We start from the raw sequence: 16,689 nt of genomic DNA on the forward strand, positions 1-16,689 counted from the left end.
TGAACAATGAATATGGGAGTGCACATATCCCTTTGACATACTGATTTCATTTCCTTTGGATATATACCTAGTATTAGGATTGATGGATCATATGGTAGTTCTATTTTTAATATTTTGAGGAATCGCCATACTGTTTTCCATAATGGCTGTACTAATTTACATTCCCACCAAAAATGTGCAAGAGTTCTCTTTGCTCCTCACCCTCATCAACACTTGTTATCTTTTGTCTGTTTGGTAATATCCACCCTTAATTTTTGCATGTGAACTCTGAAAAAAATCCACTACACATAATTGTTTATGATCTCTCAATCTAGGTGTTTTATATTTGTTTGTTTGTTTGTTTTTGAGACAGAGTCTCGCTCTGTCACCCAGGCTGGAGTGCAGTGGTGCGATCTCGGCTCACTGCAACCTCTACCTCCTGGGTTCAAGCGATCCTCCCACCTCAACCTCCCAAGTAGCTGGGACGACAGGCATGCACCACTATGCCTGGCTAATTTTTTAATTTTTTGTAGAGATGAGGTCCCATTACGTTGCCCAAGCTGGTCTTGAATTCCTGGGCTCGAGCGATCCTCCCACCTCAGCTTCTTGAAGTGCTGAGATTATAGGCATGAGCCACCATGCCTGGTCTCACTGCAATTTTTTCAAAAACTTATCTGTGAAGCAATAAAGCACAATAGGTCAAAAGGGTTCAGCCATGGTTTGAAACCTGAGTGCAACTGTGTGTGACCTTGGGCAAGTTTCTTAACCACTTTGTTCTGTAAAAGCAGGACAATGGTGGCCAGGCGCAGTGGCTCATGCCTGTAATCCCAGCACTTTGGGAGGCCAAGGTGGGTGGATCATGAGGTCAAGGGATCAAGACCATCCTGGCCAACATGGTGAAACCCTGTCTCTAGTAAAAACACAAAAAATTAGCCAGGTGTTGTGGCAGGCACCTGTAGTCCCAGGTACTAGGGAGGCTGCGGCAGGAGAATCACTTGAACCACGGAGGCGGAGGTTGCAGTGAGCCGAGATTGTGCCACTGCACTCCTGCCTGGCGACAGAGTGAGACTCTGTCTCAAAAAAAAAAAAAAAAAAGGCAGGACAATGGTACTAACTACCTCCTAGGGGTGTTAAGAGAATTTCATGAGTTAATATAAGTGTTTAGGATAGAAAACTGGAATATATATGTGTTCAATGAATAAAAATTATATTGAGCCCCAAATCTACCATTTTATAAACTGTCCCCAAGAATAAATTAATCTATTTGAGAAATTGCATTAACTCCTTTGGGTCACCAGAGTGACATTCAATCCACTATTTACTCCTGCATACTTTATCCTATATATATGTAACAACAGTTGCCACTTAAAAGCAAACTAAATTGTTATAAAGTACTATTCCTTTTTGAAACTGACCCTTGACTTCCATATTTCATTCTCTTTTTCCCTCAAACCTTAAATGGTCTTTGCTTTTTAAAATGAACAATTTTCCCATTTGATGGGAAGAAAGGGAAGAAATAAATTACTACTGCAAAAACAAGTTGAATGTGTCAATGGACCAGGCCTTGGCATCTTTCAGAATAAGACATGTTTAATTCAAAGAGATGACTTGGTATGAGATCAGTGGCAGCTCCAAAGTTTTTGGGGGAGGTGGGGCAAAACAGCCTCCTTGGCCAGTTCCTGAAATCTTTAGAGCACTGCCTTATTTGCAAGTTTATTTGCATGAATTGTATCAATATGAAATGTAGTCAGAAATTTACTGTGTGCCTGTCCTTCTTGACAGATGAATAGAAATTGCTCTCCGTTCAAGTTCACTAGCAGTAAAAGCCAGCAGCTGCTCATCAGTTGTTTGCTACCCAGAGTTCTAAAGAGAAGACAGTGGGAACCATACTTCATAGTTTTATAGGCTGTAATTGGTGTCTAAGGTTTGCTCTGAAGAACCACTACATTTAACATAGAAATATTTGTGAGTAGAATCTTTTTTTTCTTTCTTTTCTTTCATTCTAGAGGTCAATGCTACTAGAAATATGACCAAACCAAGAAAGAAGGAGTGTAATAGATTTTTAAAATTCTATATAGAATCTTGTATTAATAGATTGTAGAATATCTAGATACATTGCAAAAAAAAGTTGATCTTTTCATTTAAAACTTTTTATTATAGTAATAAGTTTTCAACATTGAAAAATACAGAAAATATTCAAAAAATTAAAAGTCACTCATAATCTGCATTTACTAAAAAGTCCTAAGATGGTTCTAATACACAGAATTGAGATTGCTGCCATTAGTGGATAAGAATGCCAAGCATATTATGTTATCTAATAGGTCAGTAGACTGCTATGGCCAGCTGTATTTCTCAAACGTGGCTGAAACAATATTTTCCACCACTCATAGTCTTCTTATAGGGTGCCCAACACTCCTCACATAGACAGGGAAGTGTCTATACTCCTGCATCTTAAATCTGGATGGATTCATGACTATGATGGAAGTAGTACTCCATGAAGTAGTAGGATAAAGGAGTCACTACTGAAGACAGGTTATACAAATGTGATGCAGTTCTGCCGGTTTCGTTCAAGATGCTCAGTTTCCAAATCCAGACATGCTGCCATAGGGAAGCCTGGGCAGTCCATGAAGAAGCCCACTTGGAGAAAATAGAGACTCCCATCACACAGCTCTGGTTGAACTTCTAGCAGAAGCCAGTGCCAATTTACCAGCCATGTGTTTGAGGTCTCTTGAAAGTAGATCCTCCAGGCTGGGCACGGTGGCTAATGCCTGTAATCCCAGCACTTTGGGAGGCCAAGGTGGGCGGATCACCTGAAGTCAGGAGTTCGAGACCAGCCTGTCCCACATGGTGAAACCCCATCTCTACTAAAAATATAAAAACTAGTCAGGCATGGTGGCTCATGCCTGTAATCCCAGCTACTCAGGAGGCGAGGCAGGAGAATCGCTTGAACCCAGGAGGTGGAGGCTGCAGTGAGCTGAGACTGCACCACTGCACTCCATCCTGAGTGACAGAGCAAGAGTCCATCTCAAAAAATAAATAAATAAATAAATAAATAAATAAATAAATAAATAAATAAATAAAATTAAAAAAAAAATTTAAAAAAAGAAAGTAGATTCTCCAGCCCCCAGGTAAGCCATCTCAGTTGATGCCCTGTGAAGCAGAGATGAGTTATAACTATTGAGATTTATGGACTAAATAGGTTATTTGATGTTATTTTAGGGTACCAGTTTTGGGGAAGTTTGTTATGAGGTAATAGACAGCTGATTAAACCACTAATAGTAAGACCTATTAAAACTTTCTAAAAGAATAGTAAGAGATTATTATGTGGGAACACTGTGCTGACAGTTTTAAACATAATAATTCAGTTTATTCTCACAATAACCCTATGGCACAGAAAATGTTATTATTCCCAATTCATATATGGAAACACTGAAACACACATACACAGATTAAGTAATTCACCCAAAACTTAACTCAGCTCACAAGTAGCAGAACTAGGCTATAAATTAGAAACTCTGGCCACAAAACTAGTGCCCTTAACCACGACACACTAAGCAGTCTGGAGTATATTCCACTAAATCAGGATCCAATGGTTGTTCCTGAAATCCAGCTGAGTTAGTATCTGCTGCCCCAGGTCCTGCTCGGTCACTTTCTATCGGGAAAGACACACTACCAAATGTACTACTCCCTCCCCAAAGAAATGAGAGACTTCATTTCATGAAAGGGCCCTCTCCACTCCCAATAATCTCAAGGCGGAAATGAAAAGTAGCCAATCTTTACCAGACCTTTTTAATAACAATTTTATTAGTGAAAACAATATATATTTATCATAAAAAACTGGAAAGCTAATTTTTAAAATAGGCATAACAATACTCGGATATAACCACTGTAAACATTTTGGTAGTTTCTTTCCTTTTTTCCATTTCAAATTTTCTCTTAATATAATTAAAATCGTAAGACATGTAGAGTTTTATATGCTGATTTTCTCACAATTACATAGTATATTTCCATGTCATCCCAAAAACCTCTGAACACATAAATGGTTATAAAATAATTCTCTCCATAGATATAACTTGATTCCATATTTTATTGATGGATATCTGGTTGCTTCCACTTTTTTCATCTTTTAAATAATTCTACACTGAACATCTTTCTTACAATTTCCTCAGGCTAGCTTCTAGAACAGAAATACTGAGTTAAAAATGTATGGATTGGTGGGGTCTTTGCAACATATTTCCAGAAAGTTAGCATTTTACACTCCTAGTCACAGTCACAACTCACTCTGTCTTATATTAGTTATCATTTAAAACATTATTTTGTAATTTGATAGGTTACAAGTGGTATCTTTTATGTTAATTTTTAAAATGACCTGTATATACACTGTTGGGAATGTAAATTAGTTCAGTCACTGTGGAAAGCAGTTTGGAGGTTTCTCAAAGAACTTAGAACTACCCAGCAACCCCATTGTTGGGTATATACCTGTAAGAAAACAAATCATTCTACCAGTTTCTATTCTGCAACACTGTTCACAATAGGAAGACATGGAATCAACCTAGATGCCCGTCACTAGTGGATTTGATAAAGAAAATGTGGCACATGTACACCATGGAATACTGCACAGCCATAAGAAAGAACGAAATCATATCTTTGTAGCAACACAGATGCAGCCAGAGGTCATTATCCTAAGTGAATTAATGCAGGAACAGAAAACCAAATACTGCATGTTCTCACCTAGAAGTGGGAGCTAAACACTGTGTACTCACAGGCATAAAGCCAATAGCCATGAACAAAATAAAATACCTAGGAATACACAGAAACTAGGAACTACTAGAGAAGGGAGGGAGACAGGGGAACAAGGGTTGAAAAACTAACTGTTGGGTACCGTGCTCAGTACCTGTGTGATAAGATCATTTGTACCCCGAACCTCAGCATCATTCAATATGCCCATGTAACAAACCTGCACATGTACCCATGAATCTAAAATAAAAGTTTAAAAAGACCCAATTCTACATATATGGGGGAAAAGGCAAATGACATCTTAATATCATTATAAAAATAGTTTTGGTCTTGCAGACCCTTTGAAAGAGTCCATTTAAAAACTGCTGGGATAGAGCAAGCAAAGGTTGATATCCACCTAAAATTCAATAAGAAAAAGAATACTTTTTTAAAAAACCTGTATGACTTTGGTATAAAAAATGGTTCTTTGAATAAGACACAAGAAACACAAATATTTAAGTTATGAAAACATTTTTAATGCAAACAAATGTAAAAACAAAAGCCACTCACTGATGGAAGAAACTTCCAACACAAGTATACATACAAATAATTATTATCCAAAATATGTGAAGAACTGCTACAAATCCATAAGAAAAATACAAATAACTTAGGAGAATATCAGGCAAAGAACATAACTAAGGTACTTCAAAGAAAAGAAAATCCTAAGGGTCTATAAATATCTAAAAAGGCGTACAACCCAATAGAAACAGAAAAATTCTAAGGAATACAACAACAAAGTGTTGTATTTCCCAAATACTAATAATGGGAATGCAGTAACCACTTTAGAGACAGAGCAGACAGTGCAGATTGCCGACTTGACACCCACCTTCCCCTTCTTCCTTCCTAACGGTATATTTTGTTCAGGTATCTCCTTCCTCCTGGTGATATTTTTCAAAGAAAACTACCCTTGCCCTCCAGTCAATCATCATGGTCTTGTAGACCCTTACAAGTAATCAATTTAGGCATTGGCATGCGATTTAATTTTAGCCAATGAAACATGAAAGAATGTAGCTAACACAAATTTCTAAAGAAAGTTGCCCTTCCAAAGAGACATAGAGGAATAAACGCCTCTGGCCATTGTTTTGTCTGCGCCTGATTCCTCGTGACTGTGAGGAAAGCTATTGAGTCAATGAATTACCCAAATCTACAGCAGTTCTACCTCTGGACTTCTTATTATATGAGGTGATAAGTTTCTTTATTTAAGCCACTTTAAATTCCCATTGTCTGTTACCTGCAGTTAAAAATACCCTAACAGAGAAAGCTTAAAATTTTTGCAATATCTAGTATAGGTAAAAAATAATCATCCCTTAAAACTCTGAAATTCTACTTCTAGATATATTCGCCAAGAGAAACTCACACATGTGGAATAGGAGATACGTAAAAGAATGTTCCTTGCAGTCTTATTTGTACAGGAGACAACTAAATACAGTTTTGCAGTTAATGAATAAATTAATATTAAAATAAGTAATTATTGCTATTAATTATAACAGATGAGTAATTATTAATTCTAACATATTTATAATCCCTTTTCTGTTCTTCCTGGAATAAGGCTGCCACTATTATGAGACCAAGGCAACCCACTATAAAGCAACAAGTTGGAAGAAACAGGGGTCGCTGACTATGTCGAGAACCATACTCACCCTGGACCCCCTATTTGGACTTTTAAACAAGTGACAAATCAACATCCATATTGTTTAAGCCACTCGCATTTTGAATTTTTGAAGAGTCACAGCTAACGCTAATTTTAATTAGACAAATATGACAACATAAACTGGAAAATACCATCAAATTGATGATAGTAGATGCCTATGGATAAAGAAAGAGGTAAGTGGATGAGAGCGGAAAGTAATTAATAATATTTCAACTTTATTATAATATTATATCCCATTTTTAATGAAGAAGCTAAAGCAAAAATATTAAAATGTTAATCTTTGTTAATTCTGGGTGGTGCATTGTTGTTGTATGAGTCTCAGTACTTCCCTGTTTGTCTTCTAAACAAAAAAAGAAATGGATCACACAGAAAAAGTTTAGCCAAAAAGGAGAAATTAAGGAACAAGAAAAAGAAGAAAGAAAAAGAAAACGCCCTTTTCCAAAACAAGAAAATGTGCTCCTTCTATAAATACAAATTAAAGCAATATTAACATACAATGTATCTCCTATTAAGTTAAAGATGAACACTACTCAATGTTACTAAAGAGGCAGAGATTAGAAGGGTGCATATATCCTTTCTTGAGGGCAGTCTTGTAATTATAGTAAATTCATTGAAAGAGTGTCATCTCTATAAACCATAAGTTTTACCTCAAAGAAGTTATCCTAATAAATATACATAATAAGCATAAAGATTTAGTTAGGAGTATTTTTTTTCTTTTTTAAATATGGAATGCTTCACGAATTTGCGTGTCATCCTTGTGCAGGGGCCATGCTAATCTTCTCTGTATCGTTCCAATTTTAGTCTATGTGTTGCTGAAGCAAGAGGAGTATTTTTATAATTTGCTCACAATCTTTAAAAACTGGAAAGCACACAAACACCCAGGTAGAGAGGCTAGTTATGTAGGTCACTGTGCAAAGTCATAAAACAAGTAAGTTAGACACACCAAAAACAAAACAAAAACTATAATATCTCTGAAGAATATTGATGCAAAACCTCACCAAAATACTAGCAAACTGCATTCAACAACATATTTGAAAAGATCATTCATTATGACAAAGTGGGGTTTATCCCTGGGATGTAAGGATGGTTCAACATATGCAAATCAATTAGTGTGATATATCATATATACAGAACAAAAGACAAAAAACTATCTGATCATTTCAATTGATGCTGAAAAATCATTCAATAAAGTTCAACATCCTTCATGATAAAAACCCTCAAGTAACTGGATATAGAACAAATGAACCTCAACATAACAGCTATATATGACAGACCCACAGCTAGTATCACACTGAATGAGGAAAGCCTTTCCTCTTAGATCTGTGACATGACAAGGATGCCCACTCTCACCACTGTTATTCAACATAGTACTGAAAGTCCTAGCTAGAGCAATAAGACAGGAGAAAGAAATACAGGGCATCCAAATTGGAAAGGAAGAAGACAAAGTTTCCTTATTTGCAGATGATATGATCTTATGTTTTGAAAAACATAAATATTTTACCAAGAACTATTAGAACTGATAAACAAATTCAGTAAAGTTGCAGGACACAAAATCAACATGCAAAACTCAGTAGCATTTCTATATGCCAACAGTGAAAAACCTGAAAAGAAAATTTAAAAAGAAATCCCATTTACGATAGCCACAAATAAAATTAAATATGTAGGAATTAACCAAAGAAGTGAAAGATCTGTACAATTAAAAATATAAAACACTGATACAAGAAATTGAAGAGCACATACAAAAATGGAAAGATATTGTATGTTCATGGAGTGAAATAATCAATATTATTAAAATATCCATACCACCCAGAGCAATCTATAGATTCAATGCAATCTCTATCAAAGCATCAATGACAGTCTTCACAGAAATAAAAAAAAATTATGTGGAACCAAAATTTTTTTAAAAAACCAGAATAGCCAAAGCCACCCTGAGTAAAAAGAAAAGTACTTGAAGGAACCACATTACCTGACTTCAGATTACACTATGGAATTATAACAACCAAAACAGCATGGTACTGGCATAAAAACAGACACATAGCTCAATGGAACAGAATAGAGAACGCAGAAACAAATCCACACACCTACAGTGAACTCATTTTTGACAAAGGTGCCAAGAACATACCTTGGGGAAAAGACAGTCTCTTCAATAATTTGTCCTGGGAAAACTGAATATCCATATGTAGAAGAATTAAACTTGATCCCTCTCTCTCGCCTTACACAAAAATCAAATCAAAATGGATTGAAGATTGAAATTTAAGACCTCAAGCTACGAGGAAACTCATAGGGGAAACTCTTCAGAACATAGGTCTGGTCATAGATTTCTTGAGTAATACCCCACAAGCACAGGCAACCAAAGCAAAAATGGGCAAATGGGATCACATCAAGTTAAAAAGTTTCTGCACAGCAAGAGAAATAATCAACAAAGTGAAGAGAAAACCCACAGAAACAGAGAAGATATCTGTAAACTACACATCTGACAAGGGATTAATAACCAGAATATACATGGAGCTCAAGAAACTCTGTAGGAAAAAAAAATATTAATCCAACCAAAAAATAGGCAAAACAGTTGAATAGACATTTCTCAAAAGAAGACATACAAATAGCAAACAGGTGTAGGAAAAAGTGGTCAACACCACTAATCATCAGGTAAATGCAAAGCAAAACAACAAAGAGATATCATCTCACCCCAGTTAAAATAGCTTTTATCCAAAAGACAGGCAATAACAAATGCTGGCGAGGGTGTGGAGAAAAGGGAACCATTGTACACTGTTGGTGGGAATGTAAATTAGTACAACCACTATGGAGAACAGTTCTGAGGTTCCTCAAAAAACTAGAAATACATCTTTCATATGACCCATCAATCCCACTGCTGGGTATATACCCAAAAGAAAGGAAATCAGTATATTGAAGAAATATTTGCACTCTCATGTTTGTTCCAGAACTGTTCACAACAACCAAGATTTGGAAGCAACCTAGGAGTTCATCAGCAGATAAATGGATAAAGAAAATATGGTACTTATATACAATGGAGTACTATTCAACCAAAAAAAATTAGAAAGAATAAGATGGGCGGGCACGGTGGCTCATGCCTGTAATCCCAGCACTTTGGGAGGCTGAGGTGGGTGGATCACCTGAGGTCAGGAGTTCAAGACCAGCCTGACCAACATGGTGAAACCCCGTCTCTACTAAAATACAAAAAATTAGCCAGGCACAGTGGCGCATGCCTATAGCCCCAGTTACTTGGGAAGCTGAGGTAGGAGAATAACACTGCACTCCAGCTTGGGCAACAAGAGTGAAACTCTGTTTCAAAAAAAAAGAATAAGATTCTGCCATTTGCAACAACATGGATGGAAGTCGAGGTCATTATATTACATGAAATAAGCCAGGCACAGAAAGACAAACATTACATGTTCTCACTTATCTGTGGGATTTCAAAATCAAAACGATGGAATTCATGTACACAGAGAATAAAAGAATGGTTACCAGGGTCTGGGAAGATTACTCAGGAGGCAGTGGGGAGGTGGGTGGAGATGGTTAATAGGTACAAAAAGTATATATATATATATATATATGCATGCATATATAAAATAAGAAAAATACCTCATATTTGATAGCATAACAGGGTGACTATAGCCAATAATAATTTAATTGTACATTTTAAAATAACTAAAAGAGTATAACTGAACAATAACACAAAGGATAAATGCTTGAAGGAATGGGTACCCCATTTTCCATGATGTGATTATTACACATTGCATTATTGTATTAAAATATCTCATGTACCCCATAAATATATATACCTAGTGTGTATCCACAAAAATTAAAAATAAAAAAGAAGTTATAAAACAAGTATACTATTTTCCTAATTTGTTTAAAAAAAAAAAGTGTGTATACAGGTACAAATTGTAAACGTTTGAAAGGCTTTATACCACCCAATGTTAATACTGGATAGTGGGAATTCAGATTATTTTTATTTTCCATTTATTTATTTGTTTATTTATTTATTTAGAGACAGGGTCTCATTCTGTTGCCCAGGCTGGAATATAGTGGGGTGATCATGGTCCACTGTAACCTCCACCTCCTAGGCTCAAGTAATCCTCCCACCTCAGCCTCCCAAGTATCTGGGACCACAGGCATGCACCACCATGCTCAGCTAATTCTTGTATTTTTTGTAGAGATGGGGCTTCATCATGTTGCCCAAGCAAGTCTCGAACGCCTAGGCTCAAGTGATCTGCCTGCCTCAGACTCCCAAAGTGCTGTTAATTGAAACAAGTCCGATGGAAATGGACAGTACTGGTCAATTCATGTCTTATAGTTAAAAAATGCATATATGGTTCCTGATAGTATAATATTCCAAGTCATAAATATTCATTTATTTTTTAATGAATCTGTAAGCATCACATATTAAAGATACTGAGGAGAAAAAATAGAATTAGGGTACATTCCACCAAAAATCATTCCTTGAGATAACAGGACAACTGGTGGTTTTCCTAAACTGATAAGTGAAGAAATTCATTTTTTTGTCTACTAATAAAAGATGTTGTTCATAAAGGACAAGTCAAAGGGAGTAATAAGGTTCAGAAGAGCCAAATGAAAATAGAAATCCCTATTAGGATTCTGGCACATTATTTAGTAGATAATACATCCTGAACTGGTAAACCTTCCTTCTTAATATTTTCTTTCATGTACATTCTGATACAAATTACCATGAACCCTTAATGTCACAGAATTTTTATTGCATGTTCTAATACCTATACATTTTTTCTTTTCTTTTCTTTTTTTTTTTTTTTTTTTTTGAGACGGAGTCTTGCTCTGACGCCTAGGCCAGAGCGCAGTGGCGCCATCTCAGCTTACTGCAACGTCCGCCTCCTGGGCTCAAGCAATTCTCCTGCCTCAGCCTCCCAAGTAGCTGGGACTACAGGTGTACACGACCACACCCAGCTAACTTTTTGTATTTTTAGTAGAGACAGGGACAGGGTTTCACCATGATGGCCAGACTGGTCTCAAACTCCTGACCTCAGATGATCCACGTGCCTCAGCCTCCCAAAGTGCTGGGATTACAGGTGTGAGCCACCGCGCTCAGCTTATACCTATACATTTGTTCTGGTTTCATATCTTGGATGACTCTGTTGCCTCCACTGACATGGCAATATTAGGCTAGATGTTAACCTGGATACAACACCAGAAGTCCCTGAAAGCTGCCCCATATTCCTAATGGATATGTGGGTGATCTGGCTGGGACATGTTGGCCCCATGTTCTATATCCTTGTTTTAATAGCCAAGGCTTAGTTCTAGCTCTCTTGTCAAGGGTCAGTTTTCATTCTCCTAAAGGAAATGGTAGAGGAGACCCTTTCTTAGCCAAGGAATTACATTTTTGAATGCAGAACAGATAATGACTTGGGAATCCCATGGATTTTCCTGTAAACTTAAAACTGGCAGCTTTTGGAAAGCCTCATCTCTCTTCCCTGGAAGAGCATAAGATGGAAATCAGCAGGATTAGGTCACATTCCAGACTAGTAACACATCTCCATATTTGTGTACCCTTACCATCCTGTACAATCAGATTTTACTGTATTTTAGTCTATATTTAGCTGTCCACTACTCTTTTCATGCTATTATCATTATTAGAATACTGGTCTCATTACATCGATATTATTATTTAGTCCTCATCTATGTACTTTCTTCTTCATAACTGGCCTCTATAATTCAGCAATTTCCTCTATCCATCCCCAAAACTCACTACGAATATGGGTGACCTCTCATATGTACATTATGAATGTTCCTAGAGAATTTCCTGTCTCCCTTGCTTGCACTTACCACCATAGTAACTGATAGAGTCTAAAATCTACCTACTAACTAGGACTCTTTTCACCTCAAATTAACATGCTCTTGCTATCTTAGCACCTCTGATTCTCTCCTTACTATCTCTTCAAAAACTTTTCCTCTTTAGCTGCTTTCAGTCTCATTTCAAATACGTTTTGTAATCTAGAGCACATTGGTTAAATTGTTGCTGACCTTCTCACCCATAGGCCACAGAAAAGTTCCTTTGCCATTCCTTTGAGATTGCTCAAGAAACTATATATCTATGTCATAAGATGGTTTTGTCCAACGTATAATCTATGTACAAGTGGACAGACCAGCTCGGGAAAGTTAGTTATAAACTCTTTGAAAAACAGAGAATATAGTAAAAGAGATCAGACTTATGAGGCACACCTTGCTATTCAATAAGCATTTGTTGAAAAACTGACCAAGGGAAGACACATGGCACACAAGGCATCAGACTAGGGGTCTTCTTAGAGTACCAGTTCTACCTTCTCCTTCTTACTCCTTTTGTTCCGTCTGAGTTTCTACTAAACACTCTCAAAGCAACCGATTACTTAGACATCACCACCCATTCCTCCTAATTAGCAAATTCTGAGACTTAGATGATAGAAAAATCAACCTAAACAAAACAAAGAGAATGCTAGTAAGTTGGATAAAGTGCTTTAAAAAATTGTAACCTGTCTGAGCCTGAATACCATGTTTTTTGTTAGAATACACATTAATAGCTACCTGAACGAGCATCTGCTATACAATTACTAGAAATCAGCTATATTAGAATGGAGATGGTAATATCTGTTCTTTGTTCAGGGACTCTTCCTTAAGCAGAATCAGATAATGTAGGAGCAAAGAAGCCAAGGGAAAAGAAAGTTTCAGAACACAATTGATAGAATGTGAGCTACACAGGAAGTCTACAGAACATAAGGCAAACAAAACAAAAACACTACACTCATACATCTTGTAGTGTTTTTGTTTTTGCTACTCATATGGATACTGATTAAAAATTTATCTTTTTTTCCCAAATATATTTGGGATCATTATTATTTTTGTGATAAAGTTAGATTACTTTAAACTTCAAACTTCAAGAAAATGCAAGCCTGATTTTCACAAGGGAATTGCTGTCTTACTTTTTTTTTTTTTTTTTTTTTGAGACAGAATCTCGCTCTGTCGCCCAGGCTGGAGTGCGCCCAGGCTGGAGTGCCTCCAGGCTGGAGTGCGTCCAGGCTGGAGTGCAGTGGTGCAATCTCAGCTCACTGCAAGCTCCGCCGCCTGGGTTCACGCCATTCTCCTGCCTCAGCCTCCCGAGTAGCTGGGACTACAGGCACCCACCACCACGCCTGGTTAATTTTTTTGTATTTTTAGTAGTATTTTTTGTATTTTTATTTTCACCGTATTAGCCAGGATGGTCTCAATCTCCTGACCTCGTGATCTGCCCGTCTTGGCCTCCCAAAGTGCTAGGATTACAGGGGTGAGCCACGGCACCCAGCCTGCTCTCTTCCTTTCTAAAGTTATTTCCTTCCTACTATCACAACTCTCAGTAATGTTCTTATAGAAAAATCATTTTCAGGCCAGGTGTGGTGGCTGTCACCTGTAATCCCAGCACTTTGGGAGGCCAAGCCAGGCAGATCACCTGACGTCAGCAGTTCGAGACCAGTCTGGCCAATATGGCAAAACCCATCTGTACTAAAAATACAAAAAGTATCCAGGCGTGGTGGTGCATGCCTGTAGTCCCAGCTACTCCAGCCTGGGCTGGATAGAGCGAGACTCCATCGGAAAACAAAAACAAAAACCTTCAAATAAAAATAACCAAGAAAACAAGATATAAATATGATCTAAAAGTTCCTTATAATTACCTAAATAATGTATTGTACTTTCTATCAGAAAAATACTTCTCCCTTTATCAGAAGGCTATTTATACTCTGTTAAAACACTTTATACTGAAAACACATAGGATATAATTGTCTGTAACTTCTCCCAGATATAAGCTAGAAAGATTTGCTTGTAAGGAACAAATAATAGCAACAATGACAATAATACTAGTGATAATTGTACTTAATTCATATATAAAATATAGGTAAAGCCATTTAACTAATATTTTACTGCACTTAAAATTCTAGACAAAGCATAATTCAGGTAAATGTTTAAAAATACATGAATCCTACTTTCAAAAAAGTTTAGCTACTTGAAACCACTGTAAAACTAGGATTTTGGGCAACAAACCTTTGACATTTATATTTTGCTTGTCCTTTCCTACTCTTTGGTCAGTCAACATCCTTTGTTCTTTGTTAATAAACTATGATCTGATAAGCTTATTTCTGACCTGCATTGGGGAAGAAAGGGAGGACAGGATTACACGTGAGCACTTCAGAGCGACAAGTCTGTTCCCTGGGCCACTGAAGAAAACAAAGAGGGGTTACATCCAAAGCTGCTCACACAGTTGTGTGTTGCTTCTATGCAAACATGAGAATTAAACAACTACCAAAAAGCTCCTCGAATTTCTCCAAACAAAAATTAATAACTTTAAAAAGTGACACATTTTTAATTCTTTTTCAAGTCTACCTTCAATTTTTAAAACAACTTTGAATACAAGAATGAAAGTTCATTAAACTATAAATACATTTTGGCAATATTTATGTACTTTAAATAAACTTGTTAAGTCTAGATCTTAATTTTTAAACACACATAAGAAACCTAGTAAAGTATTTGTGAATTTCCAGCATGAATACATTGTAAATGTCAAACAAAACAAAAACCAAACAAAACTTAACTAGTGAAAAAAGTATAAAGTTTTTAAATTCCTCAAATTTGAGGTTAATCATTTACAGAATAAACTAAGTGAGTCTAGTTAATATATAACATATTTGTCATAAATCATGCTTAGAAAATTTAAGTACCTTTATATTTTACAGGAAATTTCCCAGTGGTAAATGTGACTTAATTTTTAACTTATTTTATTTGGAATAGATTGTAAAACATCTACATAATCCGAATTTAATCAACTGATACTTGATCCCCAAAAATCTTGCAAATAATAAGTTCATACCAGTTCCCAAGAGGCAATAAATGCTAATTGTAGTAAATCTGCTTCCTGCAGACAGTGCCAATGAAGGGCAGTTTCCAGAGTCATTAATAAACAGATAAAATAGAAAATAGTCTTTGACTATACTTTAAACATGTTTCTTTCAACATTAAGCACATTAATGTACCCAAGTAGTCTAGACTGCAGAGAAATTTCAAAGAGATAATCTCCAATACAAGGAGAACTACAGAGCCAGTTTCCAGAAAAAAAAAAAAAAAAAATCTGACAATTTCAGAAAATCTTCCTTTCAGAAAGTCTATTTGTGTATCTAAAATTAGCACCAAAACTCCAGAAATAGTGAAACAATAAGATGGTTTCAAAATGATGACCCCTTTTGTCCAAACTGATAACAGTAGCTGGCTATGCAGAGAAAATCACGTGCTTCAGGGCAATCCACTTGTATCATATCTTGTTGATCCACATCTCAATAATCAGACACATATTGATCTGCTCCTATTAACTGTTAGTCATTCCTCCAAAGCTGTATTTTATACTAATCATTGCCAAAGATAAGGAATTTGTCCTTTGATTTGTAATTAATTCTCAGAACCAGCGTTAGATACTGTTATCTCAAAGTCTAGCATCCAGGAGCGAAGGCAGAAGCATTTCTCAAATTGTTTCATTCCCAAAGATAGATTGTTAAAGCACACAGTTCAATTTAACATTAGTGAATTGTTTCTTTTGAACTGATCCTAGCCCTACTCATCACTATGAAGATTAAAAGCAACTATCCCCAGGTTTCAACTCAGTCTTGGTATGTGCTTTCTCAGATTTAGTAGTGAACTATTATATCCACCACTTTATTTGAAGTCCATAATAGGAAATTAGGTGGGTCCCACATCCCTGTCTTCACAAATAAGGGAACTAAGGCTCAAAGAGCTCTAGTTATTTTCCCAGGGCCACATAGAAAGTATCATATAGAAATGATTGACTCAATCTGCTTGCTCCAAGTTTCTGATTTTTTCAAGAATCATTTTAAGCCTTTTTTTTTTTTTTTTTTTTAACATTTTAAAACAAGTAAAGGGGGCAGGGCACTGGGGAGTGGCAAGGGGTCAAGGACACAGCTTTGACCTATATCACCTGGAGTTGTATATGCTCTATCTGCATGGCCATATATGGAGGTGCTGAAGAGGGAAGAAAGTAGGGATCAGCAGGCTTCTAGTTTTGCACCAGCTCCTGTCACACCCCCTCACTTTGGCTAGGTACTAGCCTGTTCTGAACCACAATTCCTCCTTTCTTTCCTGGGAGGCCAAGGAGGTGCTTTTTCTCAGTTGTGATTTTTAATTGCCTTTCTCCCAGTCCCCAAAGTGTAACAGTCTATCTTGAGTGTTGGGGAAAAGAAGAGTGTACCAGAGGGTGGGCAAGCAGGCAGGCAGGCAGGGAA

At 36.6% G+C, this 16,689-nt stretch overlaps 1 protein-coding gene and 1 non-coding gene across 4 annotated transcripts in view; both read right to left on the reverse strand.

The window, feature by feature from the left end:
- The window catches only part of MACROD2 (mono-ADP ribosylhydrolase 2), a 2,100,238-nt gene that overhangs the window by 1,697,321 nt on the left and 386,228 nt on the right, over positions 1-16,689 (reverse strand). The window lies entirely within an intron of this gene.
- On the reverse strand, positions 7,125-7,227 carry LOC116270934. Its single transcript, XR_004179229.1, has one exon. It is a non-coding gene; the product is annotated as a U6 spliceosomal RNA (small nuclear RNA).

Source organism: Papio anubis, chromosome 16 (genome assembly GCF_008728515.1).
Source record: "Papio anubis isolate 15944 chromosome 16, Panubis1.0, whole genome shotgun sequence".
NCBI classification, from domain to species: Eukaryota; Metazoa; Chordata; class Mammalia; order Primates; family Cercopithecidae; genus Papio; species Papio anubis.